Raw genomic sequence first — 18,455 nt, 5'->3', positions numbered from 1 at the left:
CAGGCATACCACATTTTAATACAGTGAGATCACTGAAAATTGTGAAATAATTTTTTTTTCAAGAAAAAAAAACTTTACATGCTAACTCTGTTCCAAACTTCATTAAAATCGATTCAACTGTTGGGCCGTGAATAGATAGCAGATAGATAGACAGATAGACAGATACACTTTCGCAATAAAAAATTAGTACCTATGTAGAATGGTAAAATTTTAAACAAATTGTAAGCTTATTTTCAATAGAAAGTCGTTCATCCAGACTAAGCCCTGCATAATACAAGGCTCACTTCAAGATGTTATTTCAATATTAAAGGCGGAGTAAGCAGCATCTTGAAATTCTTATCCTTTTATGAGTTTTTATAATATAAAAATGTGAGGAAACTTGCATGAGTTTTCCATTAAGTAATGTTATCAAAGGTCTGTGAAGTCTGCTATTCCACACTTATCCAGAATGATGGACAGCTATGCCTAAACCACTTTTTAACTCCCGACCCAAAAACAGGGGTATTATAAGCTTGATGTGTGTATCTGTGTATCTGTCTGTGGCATCGTAGCTCCTAAACTAATGAACCGATTTTAATTTAGTTTTTTGTTTGAAAGGTGGCTTGATTGAGAGTGTTCTTAGCTATAATCCAAGAAAATCGGTTCAGCCGTTTGAAAGTTATCAGATCTTTTCTAGTTACTGTAACCTTCACTTGTTGGGGGTGTTATGAATTTTTAATTTACACTTGTTTAATACATTTAGTTAATTATAAATTCATTTGATTATAAATTTTCGAACAAAATTTAATATGGCAACGGATTCTCAAATGTGAATGTTTTTACTGTTTAATTCGTTTAATTACAACTCGTTTAAATGATACGAATTTGAGTTCGGCATTCAAAGACGTATTAATTAAATTACAGCATTTTCGAAGGGTTTTCAAAGAGCTTTATTAAAGACAATATCGCTAAGATATTGTCTTTAATAAAGCTCTTAATTTCTACTGCCTCATAGGTGAATTCGCTGTTTTATGGCCTCCTATTAAATTTAATTTCAAATAAAGAATATTACGAATTCGAATTCGAAATTCGAACATCGATAAACAAAACCGGGCGTCATCGCTCCACAACACGCAATCGATTACAACTGTAATTCGAATGTAACGTCGTTAAAATAATTGGATTGATGTTGAAACTTCGGCAATTAGCCACAATCTGCGTCACAAGTTGTTTAACTTGCTGGAGACATTCAATGTAAAGTAATAATATATTATTTGTGATCAAAACAGCTTGGCTTAGAGGCTTTGGGACTTAATTTTAAACATTAATTAAATTAAATAAACCTGTATTTAAATTTCAATGAGGTATTAAATTCCCCTGATTCCCAGAAGACTTATTGGAAATGTCTCTCATCAAGTTTTATCTTTTTATAAATTACTAGAGGATGCCCGCGACTTCATCCGCGTGGATGTAGGTTTTTAAAGATCCCGTGGGAACTGTTTGATTTTCCAGGATAAAATTTGCCTACGTCAATTACAGGGACGCGAGCTACCTCGGTACCAAATTTCATACAAATCGGTTAAGCGGATGGGTTTTTGGGAATCTCTCGGGAACTCTTTGATTTTCCGGTATAAAAAGTAGCCTATGTCCGTCCCCGGGATATAAGCTCACCCTGTATCAAATTTCGTCAGAATCGGTCAAACTGTTGGGCCGTGAAAAGGTAGCAGACAGACAGACAGACAGAAAGACAGACAGACAGACAGAAAGACAGACAGACAGACACACTTTCGCATTTATAATATTAGTATGGACTAATTTATTGAAAAGTTCGAAATTAGATTCAATATAAAGGTTTACTTCAACGATAGTTGACGGCTAAAGGCTGATTCACACCAATTGAGTACACGTGACACGTGTATGGTGACGCGCATAAACCCTTAACACACCGGGAAGCGGTGTGCTATGTTTCATACAGTTCCATACATTACAACACAATGGTACGCGCTACGTCTACGCTTATGCAACGCTTACGCAGCCTGTGTGAACGAGCTATACAGCAATAGAATAGACGTGTTTCATCTTTCATCTGTAGAATAGAACGCACACGGAAACGCAGAACTCTTCAAGTGGGATCGATATGAATCGCGATCTAAAGAAATGAAAGTCGAGTTAAAACTTCTTCCTATATGGGCGCGGAAAATAATGTTAGTAGGGTATTCTAACTTCGTCCATAAAACCAATACTTTCTTTGAGTTTCCAGAATAACTGGGCACATGCATCATACTTTTATATCTTAAAAAGGGCGTGTTATCTTTGTAACAAAGGGGAGGAAGTGGGCCAAAGAATAGATAATATTTCTAAGTAAAAGTTATCTTTTGGAAGTTAGGTTGGGTAAAAGTTTTCCCGATTTTATGTAATGTATTCTTAATGGATTTAGGCTTGGTTTTATTTACTTCATGCATAGGTGTTTTGGTCGGCTGAGCAATCCGATTTATTCGTAATAAGTAGGTAGTGGTGCGTTTTAAATAGATGTAGTTTTGCTCTCATCTGATAACTAACCAATCAAATTTAAGAGGGGTCTCTCCGTCACTCGCTCCATACAAACGTAGTTCGTCTCTTATTTGAATACTAACCAGTCATACTCAATGGAATTTTGTAGAAACGTTCCGGGAACTAATATCAGCTATGCCTGTGGTTTTCCAGATTTCCTTTAAAATATTCGGTTTCAAAGTTACGCGGTTTTAAAAATTCACATACAAATCTTTGAGCCTCTGTAATTTTATAACTACATATTTTTAGAAAAATCTAAAACACCACAGGCACAGATATTAGTTTCTAGAATATGTCTGAATTTCATGGACTTTGGTTGTTTAATATTCAAATGAAATCGGGACAATGATTGTATGGAGTAAGTGACGGAGAGAGCCCTATTCATGAAATTTAGTACTTACCTAAATACTTTGTTACTACATACTACATAGGCGTGCGCTTGATTCCAATCACACCAAATAAGTAGTAGTAATTATGCAGCCTTATCACTCTTCTTTTGACTTTACGTTACGCACGCTTTAGAAATTACTAGCCGATGCCCGCGACTTTGCCCGCGTGGATTTAGGTTTTTCGAAATCCCGTGGGAACTCTTTGATTTTCCGTAATAAATAGTAGCCTATGTGCTAATCCAGGGTATAATCTATCTCCATTCTAAATTTCAGCCCAATCCGTCCAGTAGTTTTTGTGTGAAGGAGTAACAAACATACACACACACACATACACACAATCTCTCGCTTTTACCTATAATATTAGTGTGATTATAGCTTTGTCTATGATTAACCAGATATCCGTTAAAAGATTTATACTGTCAATCTTACTCAAGGATATAAAAATCTTTAAAACCGCATAACTTGAAAACTAGATACTTTACGGAAATCTGGCAAACTATAGACACAGATACCTATTAGTTTCTAGAACGTGTATACAAAATTCCATCGAGTTTCATTGGTTAGTATTCAAATGAGGTCCAAACTACGTACCTACACAACGTTGCTAAGTAACTTATTGACAGATTATACCTAGATATGTATATATTACCGTTAGACGGTAGATTATCTGCCAGTCACATCGACTGTTACAAGTGTAAATTAAAAATTTATAACACCCCCGACAAGTGAAGGTTACAGTAACTAGAAAAGAGATGATAACTTTCAAACGGCTGAACCGATTTTCTTGGATTATAGCTAAGATCACCTTCGATCAAGCCACCTTTCAAACAAAAAAACTAAATTAAAATCGGTTCATTAGTTTAGGAGCTACGATGCCACAGACAGATACACAGATACACACGTCAAACTTATAACACCCCTCTTTTTGGGTCGGGGGTTAACAAAACCTTAGGACAAAACGAAGAGCAAAACCTATCCCGTATTGATTGACTGACTAACCAACGTGTTTTCAGCTGAATTTTTAATCTTGATTCCTCGTCTACTTTAATTAGTTTAGTTCCATTTGATTCTTTTAAAAACAGTAAAAAGATTTCGACTTTAATTAAACATTTTTTACTGCCCGGTTAAAAACTATCTGAGGAATTCACGGGTTCCCCGAGGGACTTTAATAATTTTCTGAGATGTACTTTTGTCTGTCACCTAATTTACTTTTCCATTTTCTGGTGACGTGGACCTTGAGAGAAAAAAAGAGAATGGACGGTCGTGTGAAATGTGAAAGAAAGGAATGTTGTGAATAAAAATAGTGAAGGTACCCTATAGGTTTTCTTGACAGACGACAGACAGACAGACAACGAAGTGATTACGGGTTCTTTTTTCCTTTTGAGGTACGGAGCCCTAAAAATGGATTCCGCTTCGCTTCAGTAGACAGCACCCTAAAACTTATATAAACAAAGTTAGTAACAATAATGCTTGTATTATGATGTTCGAATTAATTGAACAACGCCTAATTTTCATTCCTAATTATTCATGAAGGTAAGACAAGTTTTGAGCCGCTGGCTTTACAACTCGGTAAGCTTAATAATATTGCCAATTTTAATATATTAAAATCATTTTAGAAGCAAGCATTATTTATGATATAATATTTATTTAGGAAGTAGGTACGTACGGGAGACATACATACATACATACATACCGCTCCCGTACATACTTATAGGTGTCATTTAACTGTGAAGGAACACATTGTGAGGAAACCGGCATGCCTGAAAGTTCTCCATAATAATTCTCCATATTACTTATGTGTGTGAAGTCTGCCAATCCTGTCTGCATCCTTGAAATCGAATCCGAGACTTCCCGAACTCTTCCATTAGGTACGTTACGTACGGAAGAATATTAAGTACAAGTTGATGCCCGCGACTCAGTCCGCGTGGATTTAGGTTTTTAAAAATCCCATAGGAACTCATTGATTTTCCGGGTCAAAAGTAGCCTATGTGTTAACCCAGAATATAATCCATCTTCTTTCCAAATTTCAGCTAAATCTGTGCAATAGTTTTTGCGTAAAAGACTAACAAACATCCATACATACAAACTTTCACGTTTATAAAATTAGTGTGAAGTAGTATTAGGTCGGTATTACTTTTTAGAATTCCGTACCTCAAAAGGAAAAACGGACCCTTATAGGATCACTTTGTTGTCTGTCTGTCCGTCCGTCCGTCCGTCCGTCGTGTCTGTCAAGAAACATATAGAGTACTTCCCGTTGACCTAGAATCATGAAATTTGGAGGTAGGTAGGTCTTATAGCACAAGTACAGGAATAAACCTGAAAACCGCGAATTTAAGGTTACATCATTAAAAAAAACAATTTTCAAAATAAGATAACTATACCAAGTGGGGTATCATATGAAAGGACTTTACCTGAACATCCTAAAACAGATTTTTATTTATTTTTATGTATACTAGTTTTTGATTTATCATGCAAAATGTTGGAAAAAATACTCGAGTACGGAACCCTCAGTGTGCGAGTCTGACTCGCACTTGGTCGGTTTTTTTCTTCACGGGTTAGCAAAGAAATGAAATTTTCAATAAACCTCCTCCAGCTCGAATAAAAACCTACTCTCGGGCAAAGTCGCGGGAATAAGCTAGTAAATTACACATTTTATTTGACAGTCATATAAACGTCTTTTTACGCAAAAAGGTGGCGGTAAGTATGATAATTTAATCCACTCCGGGCAAGTATGCGCCTACATAACACAGGCGGACTTTATTGCGCCCGCAGTAAAAAGGGATCACTTTAATACCGGTATAAGTTCCACGGTTTTACCGGGTCTTAATTAAATACCGATATCGGAATCCTCCAGCGGTGAAGATGGTTATTAATATCAAAAGTAGTACTTGTAAGTAGTTATCATAATCAGTCTATTACATTCTCCTTACAGTAATACTGGCTGATGCCCGCGACTTCGTTCCCGTGGGTATAGATTTTCAAAAATCCCGTGGGAACTCATTGATTTTCCGGGTAAATAAGAAGCATATGTATTAATCCAGGGTATAATCTATCTCCATTCCAAATTTCAGTCAAATCCGTCCAGTAGTTTTTGCTTGAACGAGTAATAAACATCCATCCATACATTACTTACAAACTTTCGTGTTAATATTAAGTAGGATATTCTAATACAAATTTTGATGACCTTTCTGTGGTCTTATTAGTGGGAGGTCGCGGGTTTGATTTCCGATAGCGGAAACTTGAGATTTTCGTCTCAATATTTTCTCTGGTCTGGACTGGCGGGAGGCTTCGGCCGTGGCTAGTTACCACCCTACCGGCAAAGGCATGCCGCAAAGCGATTTAGCGTTCCAGTAAATTGCTTCGGGATTGGTATGGGTTTAATAAAAACTGACCTTCCAGGTTAGCCCGCTTCCATCTTAGGTTGAGATCTTTACAGCGCACTTTGATTTTGCTTAGACTGAAGACACTGTTAAAACGAGACATTACTATACTGCTGACATATATCCGTCTCGTTTTAACTAAAGCTTAAGTCTATTCAAAGTCAAAGTACGCTATATAAAATCTCAGCCTTAGACTGCATCATCGCTTAGGGTGAGATTGCAGATTTTTAGGGATCCGTACAAAACATGCAAATTGGCAGTGTTCCCACTAGATTTCAAAATGTGGTAGATCTAAATGAATCTGTGTGTGTGGTTTAACACATTTCCGTAGAAATGTGTGGTTCCAAAGTGACACCAATTCAAACATTTATACTCAAACCTTTGACTAATTTTAAATTGTTCATTTTTAAAGAAATTTGGAAAACCACACACACACTTGTTTGTTTCTTGAATATGTCTACAAAATTCATTGAGTTTCATTGGTTATTATTCAAATGAAAACTAAACTACAATTTGAATGGAAAGCTCGCTAGAATCGCTGAGGAGTGCGCTCTTAAACGGTTTCATTTTTTTAAAACGGGGATGTTATAAGTTTGACGTGTGTATCTGTGTATCTGTCTGTGGCGTCGTAGCTCCTAAATTAATGAATCGATTTTAGTTTAGTTTTTTTTTGTTTGAAAGGTGGCTTGATCGAGAGTGTTGTTAGCTATAATCCAAGAAAAACGGTTCAGCCGTTTGAAAGTTATCAGCTCTTTTCTAGTTACTGTAACCTTCACTTGTCGGGGGTGTTATAAATTTTTAGTTTACATTTGTTTAAAGTAAATATTTTAATTCTTATTTGCTTAGAATACCTGTTCATTTACGAATCAACAACGTTAATCAATGAGCAATGCGGGCTCCAAAATGAGGGGTACCCAAAATTGAACCCCAAAGCAAAGTTTCACCGTCCAAATAATATCCTGATCTAATTAATGCGTTCAATACAACCGCGTCGTCGGGTTGAAATTTTAGTAATTTTAGTAACAAATATAATTTGAACTTCGGTCTGTTAGGGGTTTCACTCGGCATTACTTGATTAAAATCTAATAACTCCACTTTAATTATGAAATCGGGGCTCTCTCATTGCTGAGGGTCATGACCCTTTTCGATTAAGTAGGTATTTATGTAATGGTAGGAGTTTTCTTGGTATTACAACAATAAGGTGGCCCTTACGTATATGAAATTAAGATTGGGGAAGAAAAAGATTTGATATTTTTGCTATTAAGTATATTTGGTTTGTCTGCTTTCTATGGTTCGTAAATCCTTGGCATATTATATTAAGAATCTATGATTTTACTAAACTCTAAAGCTAAGCACCTTTGGATGCGTTTTCTTACGAATTTGAGTCTAGGAACACGTACGAACAGACAAGCAAAATTTCGACCTTCTAAGTAGGTAAGTATTTTGGAAGCGCGCAGGTTAGGGTGTGAGAATTACTAATTCGTATTAAAAATTCATTTCCTGTTCAATTCATATTAGTAGTGAATCCAAGCAAAATTCAAAAAAAAATCATAGCATATTGACCCCTCGTAGGGCCAACGGCTTAACGTGCTCGCCGAGTCACGAAGATAAATGTACCGCAAATTTCCTGATTTCAGACTAGTACCCTAGTACTTAGTAATTCCCTACTTTTAGCCCGACCTGGTAATCAAACCCAGGGCCTCGTCATCCTCAGTCGAACATGCTAACCACTGCACCAACAAAGCAGTACATCTTATGTGAAAAAAAACCGGCCAAGTGCGAGTCAGATTCGCGCACTGAGGGTTCCGTACTCAGGTAATTTTTCCAACATTTTGCACGATAAATCAAAAATTATTAAACATAAAAATAAATAAAAATCTGTTTTTGAATGTACAGGTAAAGCCCTTTCAAAATATGATACTCCACTTGGTATAGTTATCTTACTTGGAAAATTAAAACACTTTTTAATTTTTTTTTTAAATGATGTAACCACAAATTCGGGGTTTTCAGATTTATTCCAGTACTTGTGCTATAAGACCTACCTACCTGCCTTTCATGATTCTAGGTCAACGGGAAGTACCCTCCCTATAGGTTTCTTGACAGACAGACAGACAACAAAGTGATCCTATAAGGGTTCCGTTTTACCTTTTGTGGTACGGAACCCTAACAATACCACTACAACGTAAAAGTGTTTGTAAAAACTAAAGCCGACATCGCTTATCCAAACAAGTGGCTGTTTGCTTCACGAAACCATATTTGACCGAGAAGTAAAACACTCCGCAAAATACAGCCAAGAATCGAGTACAAAGTAAATAATACAAAGAGTGCATTCGATATCACTCTTTCAGATATATTGCTTACCTACAACCATGTAAAAGAAAGATTTTTTTTATCTATTCGTGACTACCTAACTATAGTACGCGACAGGCCGAGATGGCAATAGGGGTATGAGGCGGGGGGGACGTCTCGTTCACCCGCACGTCACCTGCGCGGGGCGTTCGGCGTCCCCACCCCGATTGCCATGTCGGCCTGTCGCGAACTACAGGTACAGCGCGTTTCATCGAAAACCAGCTATGGCGTTATGTTGGCTCCCCTGTCTGTTGGGTGGTCATTGGCACCATATTGGCATGAGAAGGCGCAGATTTTGTTTATTTTCATTTAATTTTCATTTCATTCATTCAGGAAAATCAAATGAAAATAAACGAAATCTGCGTCTTCTTATGCAAAACCACCAACGTATGGTACCCAAATGGTAAACCAAATGGTATTTGAGAGTCGAAACGCGTTAAAGTAAAATGGCCCTTAAGTGCCTTATTTTAATGCTCAAGTTTGTACATATATTTACAGCCAGCGCTCCAAGCGGAAACGTTGGGAAATTAATATCAATGGTACTTAATTTTTAACTTTAAATAAAGACTTTTCAGGTCTATTTTACGTTGACATTATTTTGTTTCGACTCTCGAATACTATTAAAATTTGTGAGAAATGTAATCTTCAGTGATCGCTTCTTTTCCGTTTACATAGAACGCGTTTAACTAGAAAATAACTAGGAATTCACTTTCGATTTTAGACTACTCAAGTTATATGTATTGTTAGGTTATTTTGTTTAATAGATTTGAATTGTTAGGATTTATCTATGATTTTGTAATATAATTTATTTTAAGAATGATTAGGTATAATAATAATAGCAATTGACAATTTTATAGAATAAATTTAAATGTAAATTAAAACTACAAATAACAATAATATGTACTTAAATTAAAAACTACCGGGAAAAAAGGGAAAATATACCGCGATGAAACTTAATGCAGCGCCACCTATTGGGAGTTTTATAAAACTTAATAAATATCTATTAAAATATTGTCATAACGATATTAAATGTGGATATTGGCCTTTTGCCATTGTCATTTTGATATTTGACATTGGACTTTGGATTTGGGATTGACGTTGGCATTGGATGACATATGGATCCGAGTCACCAGCGAGTGATGGAGAGAGCTAGTGTTGGAGTTACTCAACATGATCTAAGGAATGAGGAGGACCAGAGCATTGTATATCAAATCTTTGAAAAGAGCAACAGCTGAGTTTCTTGCTAGTTCTTCTCGGTAGGAAAGGCATTCCGAACCGGTGATAGATGCTCTTGACGAATCAAATGTAAAGTCTAATTGAATAAAAATATTTTGAATTTTGAATAACCGACATATCTCAGCGGGTGGCGAAGCTGAAGTGGCAATGAGCAGGGCACATATCCGAACTATGTAAATTAAAAACTATAATAAATAACTTAACACAATAAATTAAAAACTATAATAAATAAAAATAAATAACGCGCGACGCGACGGACGGATAGCCAGACGGACAGACAGATAGACAACAAGGTGATCTTCTGAGGGTTCTTTTTTCCTTTTGAGGTACGGAACCCAAAAAAAAACCGGCCAAAAGCTACTCAGACTCTCACACGAAGGGCTCCTTGTCATCTACTTTTATGTATCTACTTTTTAAGGTTTATTTCTATTTGCGTGGCGGCCATTTAGAAACTTTCATTATTTTTTGTCATAGCGGCAGTAGAAATACACACTCTGTGAAAATTTCAACTCTCTATGTATTACGGTTCATGAGATACAGCCATACTGACATACAGATGGCCAGCGGTGGCTGTGTGTGTAGGACCCCCTCGTTGGCACCGTACGGAACTCTAAAAGGACACACTTCCGACTCACATTGAGCCAGAAAGCTCTACCTGGACACAATTGATGGAAAACTTGAAACGGTTGAAACTTTAGTCATTAAAGTGCTTGAGCATTTTTGCGATCAAACTTTGGGAACAAATTTTCTTCCCGCCTTCCCCCTTCACTCCCGTTTTAACGCCTTAAATGAAATTTATTGGGGGTAACAAAATCGAAACCAACCTATACCCATATACATGTCTAGAGAGGAGTCACCTTTAAAGTGTGTACCTACTGACCAGCGGATTGATTCGCTAAATCCCGTGGGAATTCTTTGGTTTTCCTTGATAAAAAGTAGCCTATGTGCTAATCCAGGATATTATCTATTTCCATTCCGAATTTCAGTCAAATCCGTCCAGTGGTTTTTGCGTGAAGGAGTAACAAACATACACACACACACACACACATACATATAATAATAATAATAATAATAATAATAATTTTTATTTCAGGCAATATAAGTCACAAGACAACCCATAACAAACAAAAAGAAAAAGAAAAAACACAAAATAATATACAGCTTAATGTAGATATACATAGTGTAAACTAATCTAAATAAAGCTGTTGTTGTCGCACCGATGCAGGTTTGACCAATTTTTAGAAAAAGGATTACTCAGATCTTCGTTAACAGCACACAAGATGGAGTTAGTACTGTGTCTTAGTCTTTCCCAGAAGGAAGCCGTCCTTGCTCTGAGTATGGCGAAGAAGTCAGGGACCCTCGCCGCAGCAAACATGGCTTTAGCACTGCAGAAACGCGGATGCTTCATTAGGATGCGGAAGGCGTTGTTATATTGTATCCTAAGCGCATTATAGCTGCGCTTGGTAAACTTTGTCCACAGTTGACATGTGTAAAAACATTGACAAAAAGCTTTAAATAACGTCACCTTCACGTCATCGGAGCAACGCGCGAATCTGCGCGCTATCATGTTAGCCCGCACCGAGAGAGCCCTGCGCTCCCTCTCCATATCTTTATCATCCTTTATGTCATCTGTTAGAATATGACCCAGGTATTTAAAGCTCTTAACAACCCGAACTGACGACCCATTCAAAAATACCGGCGGAACGGTCTCCGGACCCTTACCCGCTTTGAAAATGAGCATTTCGGTTTTCGCTACATTGTATTTGAGGCCATGTTCTTTAGCGAACTGGTCACAAATACTGAGCAGTTTTCTAAGCCCGTTTATTGAGGGGCTGAGAAGCACCATGTCGTCAGCGTAGCTCAAATTGTTAACGCAGACGTTACCAATATGGCAACCGACTTTGGTACTTCTCAGTCTCCCAATAAGGTCATTGATGTAGAGGTTAAATAGATCCGGAGACGTCAGCCCTCCTTGACGTACGCCACACTCTAGCCTATATTCACTAGAGAGTGCGTCGCCCCATTTTACGTAGTTGGTTTGGTTTTCGTACCAAAATCTCCACAAGTTCATTAATTTTTTCGGTACATGACCATCAAGTTTACGCCATAATATTTTGTAGTTAACGAGGTCAAATGCCCGGCTTAGGTCTAAAAAGCATGCATATACTGAAGTATCCCTATTAACATAATAGTTCACAGTATATTTGAGACTTAAAATGGCTGAATCTGTAGAGAGTCCAGCACGAAAACCAAACTGAGCATCGTCAATATTAAAGTTCCCAGTCAGTTCGGGTTGTAAGAGCCTTTCCAGTATTTTTCCGACAATAGTGCCTAACGATATGGGTCTATAGTTGGTAAGATTAGACAGATCGCCGGTTCTATTTTTTACGATGGGGGCTACTATCGTTTTCATGAGGCCCTTTGGTAAGTAGCTGTGCTTTAAGCATAAATTAAATATAATGGACAGGACCCGATAAACTTCATCACTGGCATAGAGTATGTGCTCAATGCTGAGGCCATCGTGTCCCGGAGATTTCCCACGTTTTATACATCTTACAGTTTTCGCAATGTTATCAGGGGTAAAAATATTATTTAGATCGCCAGACGACTTTTGCTGTAAGGTTCTATCGGAGGCAATGGCCTCAGCATTTTGCTCACCACCTACTTCCATGGGTTGGACTTTAAAATGATTAGCAAACATGTCAGCGATCCTGTTCGGGTCCTGTTCATTATTCACCGACACAGGTAGGACATCTTTATGTTGAAGGCTTTTAGTGGCTTTCCAGAATTTTGGAAAGTTCTTTTTATCCCTATTTTCAGCTATTATATCCATCTTTATCATTTCTTCATTTCTTTGGCACCATTTTAATTTGCTTTTAAATACTTTTCTAAATTTTAACATATTTTCATATATAAGTCCATGGTCAGGTCTACCAGCGTCAATCCACCATCTAAAATAAAGTCGAGCTTGTTCATGACTTGATCTTACATGGTAGTTCCAACCAGCGATCTGTCTACCTTTTTGTCCTGCACCAGTGCGAGAACAACTTAAGTCGGCTCCGGCCTGTAAAACACTTATCAGATCATCATACATATTGTCAATAATAAACTTACACTCTAACGTATCACAGTTATCTTTATCACAGCTATCGAAATGACTAGGATAGGTAACTAGTTTTAATTCTCTATAGCAAAATTCTCCGTATTGATTAATCTGGTCGAGATTTCTATTATTCCAGAGAATTCTGCTATTGTTACGGGTATTGCCTATATTACATTCTACTTTTTTTACAATGACGTCAATATTTATATCTATCAGCAGCGGAAAGTGGTCTGACCAGTTTATATCATTGACAACACTTACACCTTTTATTATTCTAAACGCCGCCTCCGTGCCTAAACAGTGGTCGAGCCATCTTCTTGAGCCACTCGATTCACACATAAAAGTATAAGTATTAGAGTTCAACCCTAGTAGATCTACGTCCGCACACACCCAAGACTCGGCCGAACAAAATTCAAAAAGTTCCCGGCCAAAGCGGGCGCAGGGATGCGCGTTAAAATCGCCCAAAGCAAAAACAACTTCTATATTACTGTCACTAACAATAGCATTAAGTTGCGACAGACAGCTCGTAAATTCGATTAAATCATCTACTTTATCACTATCACAAGGCATATAAATACTAAATACTAACATATCACAGTTATGGGTCCTAATTTTAACAGCAATTAATCTATCACTATTGCAATCCACTATTGTGACATCCGGAAAGATTGATCTGCGCCACATTAACGCTAGCCCTCCGTACGGTCTGCCGCGCAACACGCCGACAGAGGTGTCTACCGAAGATTTCGAATAACAGCTAAAATCCTTATCAATTTCATTTACGAAATTGATGTCGTGAGGCAGCAGCCAAGTTTCTTGGAGGGCGATCATGTCGACCTTTTGACACAAGTGCCGCACATGCGGCGCAGACCGTTTTACAGACTTACAATTAAAAGACGCTAAGGTTATGTAATTATTATTTTTAGGCGTACTATCCATTAATTTTATTGTTAGTAGCGGCAGCGCTTTGCGCATTACGATCTCTGAAGCGACGAAACACTAAGCCCTTAGGCCAAAAGTCACTATTCAAGAAGGTACTCAGCTGGCTGCTAGGAACCACTATTTTATAAGAATTAAAATCTACGTCATGATTTTGTTTCAACAATTCAACGCTGTAGCATTCTTGGTTCATGTCTCTAATATGGTTTTTAATGTCGTCGTCAGTCGTACTCTTTTTAGCCCGAGACAAGTAAATGGCACTTTTAGATTCGCTTACTAAAATTCGAGCCGAGTTCTGCAATGTGCCACGCATATTTTTAAGCTTAGTTTTCTTACGAATCACTAACTTAAATTCGTCGTCGACGACGGAGGAGGTAGCAATATTTGCTTCACGACCGGTCAGTGGAATTTTCGATGCCACGCGATCGTGACCCGAACGGCGCGCTTGCATAAAGTTTGTACTCGCCTGCCGCAGCGGACGTTGCACAATATCACGATAGGTCGGAGTGAACACGGTCTCGATGGAGCTCGCACGGTTGCGTTGTGGTACAAGTACAGGCGACAATGCATCCTGATCAGACGGTGTTGAAATTATTTTCTTCGGTGTCACTCTTGGATCTCGGGATTTCGGGGACGTAATTTGGTCAGGTTTTTTAGTACAAGTCAGAAGCTGAGATATATCCGAGCTGATTTTCGTTTGAAATTGAGTAAATTCAGTTTTCGAGACAGTTTCACTACGAATATTTTGAAGCTCGCTTTTCATGGCACTTAGGTCTTTTAGTAGCCGAGTCACGTCAACATGCTCAAAAGTAACAGGTGGTAGGCGGTTTAAATCCTTTGCAACAAATATTGGTTGCAGCGTCGGGTCTGTTTCTTTTAGTCTCTTAATGACATCCTTAATGTTCTTCTTGTTCTTGTCCTCTCCCTTTCTTTGGATATTTCTAGTTATTCCTCCCGTGTTTTCAAAAAGAACGTTTTTGCCGGTTTCAATCTCATCGTCAGAAAAACTAGATACACAAATTTGCACTATGGATAACTCATCGAGACAGTCGATCTTGTTCTGAATGAACGTCATAAATTCATTTATTATAAGATTGCTCGCCATCGCGTATGCGCTTGGACCACACACCACATTACTCGCACAAAAAACGCGCCTGACCACAGAGACAACTAGAAGGCGACTGATATACACACAAACTTTCGCCTTTATAATATTTAGTGTGATTAGTGTGATAGTGTGAAGTGTGATCCATTGAAGATTTGCTTTAAAAAACATTACTTTAATATCGCTCAGAGAAGCAGCAATGTAGAAACAACCAATTGAAATTAGTTTGATATCTTTCATTTAGTGAGCTAGTCTTATAATATTTTCACACTAGAGGATGCCCGCGGCTTCGCCCGCGTAGATTTCGGTTTTTTAAAATCCTATAGGAATTCTTTGATTTTCCGGGATAAAAAGTAGCCTATATCCTTCCCCGGGATATGTACCCCAAGTGTGTACCAAATTTCATTAAAATCGGTTCAACGGTTGGGCCGTGAAAACGTAGCAGACAGACAGACAGACAGACAGACACACTTTCGCGTTTATAATATTAAGTATGGATTTTTATCGTCTTTTTTATGTTCGCTGTGAAAACTAAAAGGCAATCATTTTCGCTAAGAATACCCTTAAACCAACAATGCGGCGCTCGAAACTTTACAACCCGTAATTTCCTGCCGTTTAGAATGCTCTCGTAGATACTTACGTCCACCTCTAAACCTCTAATACTCGTAGCTCGTGGCGTATCTGCTTGAAGCGGACATTAAACTTGATATTTATTTTCGCTAAAATAGATAAGTAACTATGGTTTTTTCGATTTTTTTTCGTAAATAAGAAATCACTACCCAATTGTTATTAAATACGAAAGTGTGGTTTGTCCGTCATGAGTACCTATAGAGTAACATAGGCAACTTTTTAACCCTTTTTAGGGTTCCGTATCTGTAGTGAAACGACCAGCTGCTCGATAGTGAGTGCTTTATTCATTAAGTTTTATATCTACCTACCTTGGATACAATATTTTAAGTAGTTACTTACATACGTATACAACAGTATCTCAAAGGGAAAAACGGAACCCTTATCACTTTCTTGTCTGTCTGTCTGTCTATCTGTCTGTCTGTCTGTCTGTCCGTCCGTCCGTCCGTCCGTCCGTCCGTCCGTCCGTCGTGTCTATCAAGAAAACCTTTAGGGTACTTCCTTTTGAAAATCATGAAATTTGGCAGGTAGGTAGGTCGTATATCACAAGTACAGCTACATACCTATGAAAATCATAACCGTGTCTTTTGGGTAAAAATCCCGCGGGTCTTACATTTTCTGGGAAGTAATCTATTTCCGTCACTGGAAAGAAAGCTGTCCATCTCTGTACCATATTTTATCAAAATCTGTTAAGCAAATGGGTATCGCTGTGTCCATAGATCACTGGTTGTGATGTGAACCTTCCTAAACGTACATTAATTAATTTAATAGTCTAATTAACAGTATTCTCATAAAGGTATCTAATATTGTCAATATTACTTTTGATACGAGTACCTAACAAAATATTATTACATAATATATTGCTCAATATCAATATTCTGATAATAACACTTTACTAGCATCCCTAAAATAGTAATATAATCTAAGTACATAATAATATTTATAGTACTCCTTATAAAACATTTTATAAGAGAAAATGAAAGAAAAATTAGGAGTGGTAAAATTTCGAGCGTCCAATTTCGGAATTAATTCTGTATCTATGGCCAGTATTCAGCGCTTTTACTTAGTGCTAATCTTCTATAAAGTGTGAACCTCAGTTTATTAATCATACAGTTGGGTAACAACCTCAAACGCATTTATAGATAGATAGACAACAATTAAAGTGATGAAGGGATTGCAAGATTTGACTCGCTCCAGCAATACACGGCGCTGCAATTGCTTGTATACAGTATGGCATATAATTGTAAATTGTACATTTGAAAAGAGCAACCGCCGAGTTTCTTGCTGGTTCTTCTCGGTAGGGACCGCATTCCGAACCAGTGGTAGTTATTTTGACGATTCAAAAGCACTTGTAAAAGTTTAATTGAATAAAAATAATTTTAATTTGAATTTAAGAGCTACGCTCAAGAAGAACAAGTGTAAATTAAAAATTTATAATACTCGTACATCCGACAAGTGAAGGTTACAGTAACCAGAAAAGAGCTGATAACTTTCAAACGGCTGAACCGATTTTCTTGGATTATAGCTAAGAACATTCTCGATCCAGCCACTTTTCAAACAAAAAAAACTAAATTAAAATCGGTTCATTAGTTTAAAAGCTACGATGCCACAGACAGATACACAGATACATATGTCAAACTTATAACACCCCTTTATTTTGGGTCGGGGGTTAAAAAGAGGAACGTCTTATAGAGGTGACCAAACGTAGTTCTTTTTATTAAGACTACCTTTGTATACATAGTCATAAGTACCTATCTAGTATTCCATTGTGCGCAATAAAATATTTGTCTATGATGTATATGATCGATCATTATTCCTTGAAGGATCATAATTACATACAAACATACACACATAATTAAATAGTTAAACACATACAAACATACATAGTTAAAAAATAAGCAGATTTCTCTGAAGAAGCAGAGATCCTCTGGTAACGAAAGCGTCTAACTGTATGTTAGCTAGACTGTATAAACGGTACATTTTAGTCCGTCTAAGATCAGCTAAGTGAATTAAGCAATTATTTTAACTCTTATTACGTAGTGAAATGAAATGATACTGACTATAAGATTATGTAAATATTATTTCGAGATGAGTGCTCCTAACGGGATAGTACGAATATTTGTGGTTTTCTAGTACTTAGCAATGGTATGTTATGTAATAGGTATGTGATATGGTAAGTAATAGGGTGCCATTGTCACTTTTTAGGTACGAAACCCTGAAAAGTACCTATTTAAAAGAGTGAATAAAAGTAGTTGGCAACATACATAAAATTAAACTTCAAGTCTGGTCTGAATTGAATTGAGCTTTAAGACGGTGAAGTAATTAAAAGAAGTTTCCTTTCCCCCCACTCTCCGCTAGAAAAGGTTCCTTTTAAACAATAAAAGTGGAATCGCGCACTTAATTTACAAAGTATTTTTCTGCTTACAGTCCTTTTCTGCTAAGTCTTGGGAAAGTTACGGCATTTTGTTGTGCAAAATAGAAATCGAATAGCAACTTTTTGAAGGGAAACTTCTTTATGGCATCTAAGGGTCGGCGCACATAAACGGAGTGGAGTGTAGTCGAATATTTCATAAGAAAAAATGAAACAAAGTTTGAGGGGGTTGAACATTTTTTTATTTTGGCGAAATCTTACGAATTACAGCACCTTAACAACCATCCTCTAAGGCACTCTATTTTTTGCTGAAATTAAAATCGTTGGTAATGAATTTTTTACTTTAAATCAAGGAGTTGAGATCTCAGTCCAGGGCGCGTTTGGAACCCTCGTAGCTTTAGTTTAAGTATAATTAATTATCACCATT

General features: G+C 37.3%; 1 long non-coding RNA gene across 1 annotated transcript; it reads left to right on the top strand.

Moving 5' to 3' along the window:
• Positions 1–3,449: 3,449 nt before the first annotated feature.
• On the top strand, positions 3,450–17,392 carry LOC123873145. The gene is made up of 3 exons (XR_006797611.1): positions 3,450–3,494; positions 10,730–10,735; positions 17,380–17,392. It is a non-coding gene; the product is annotated as an uncharacterized LOC123873145 (long non-coding RNA).
• The last annotated feature ends 1,063 nt before the right edge of the window (positions 17,393–18,455 follow it).

Source organism: Maniola jurtina, chromosome 16 (genome assembly GCF_905333055.1).
Source record: "Maniola jurtina chromosome 16, ilManJurt1.1, whole genome shotgun sequence".
NCBI lineage: Eukaryota > Metazoa > Arthropoda > Insecta > Lepidoptera > Nymphalidae > Maniola > Maniola jurtina.
Note: the sequence above shows the minus strand (reverse complement) of the source record. Positions and strands in the feature narration are given on the sequence as shown.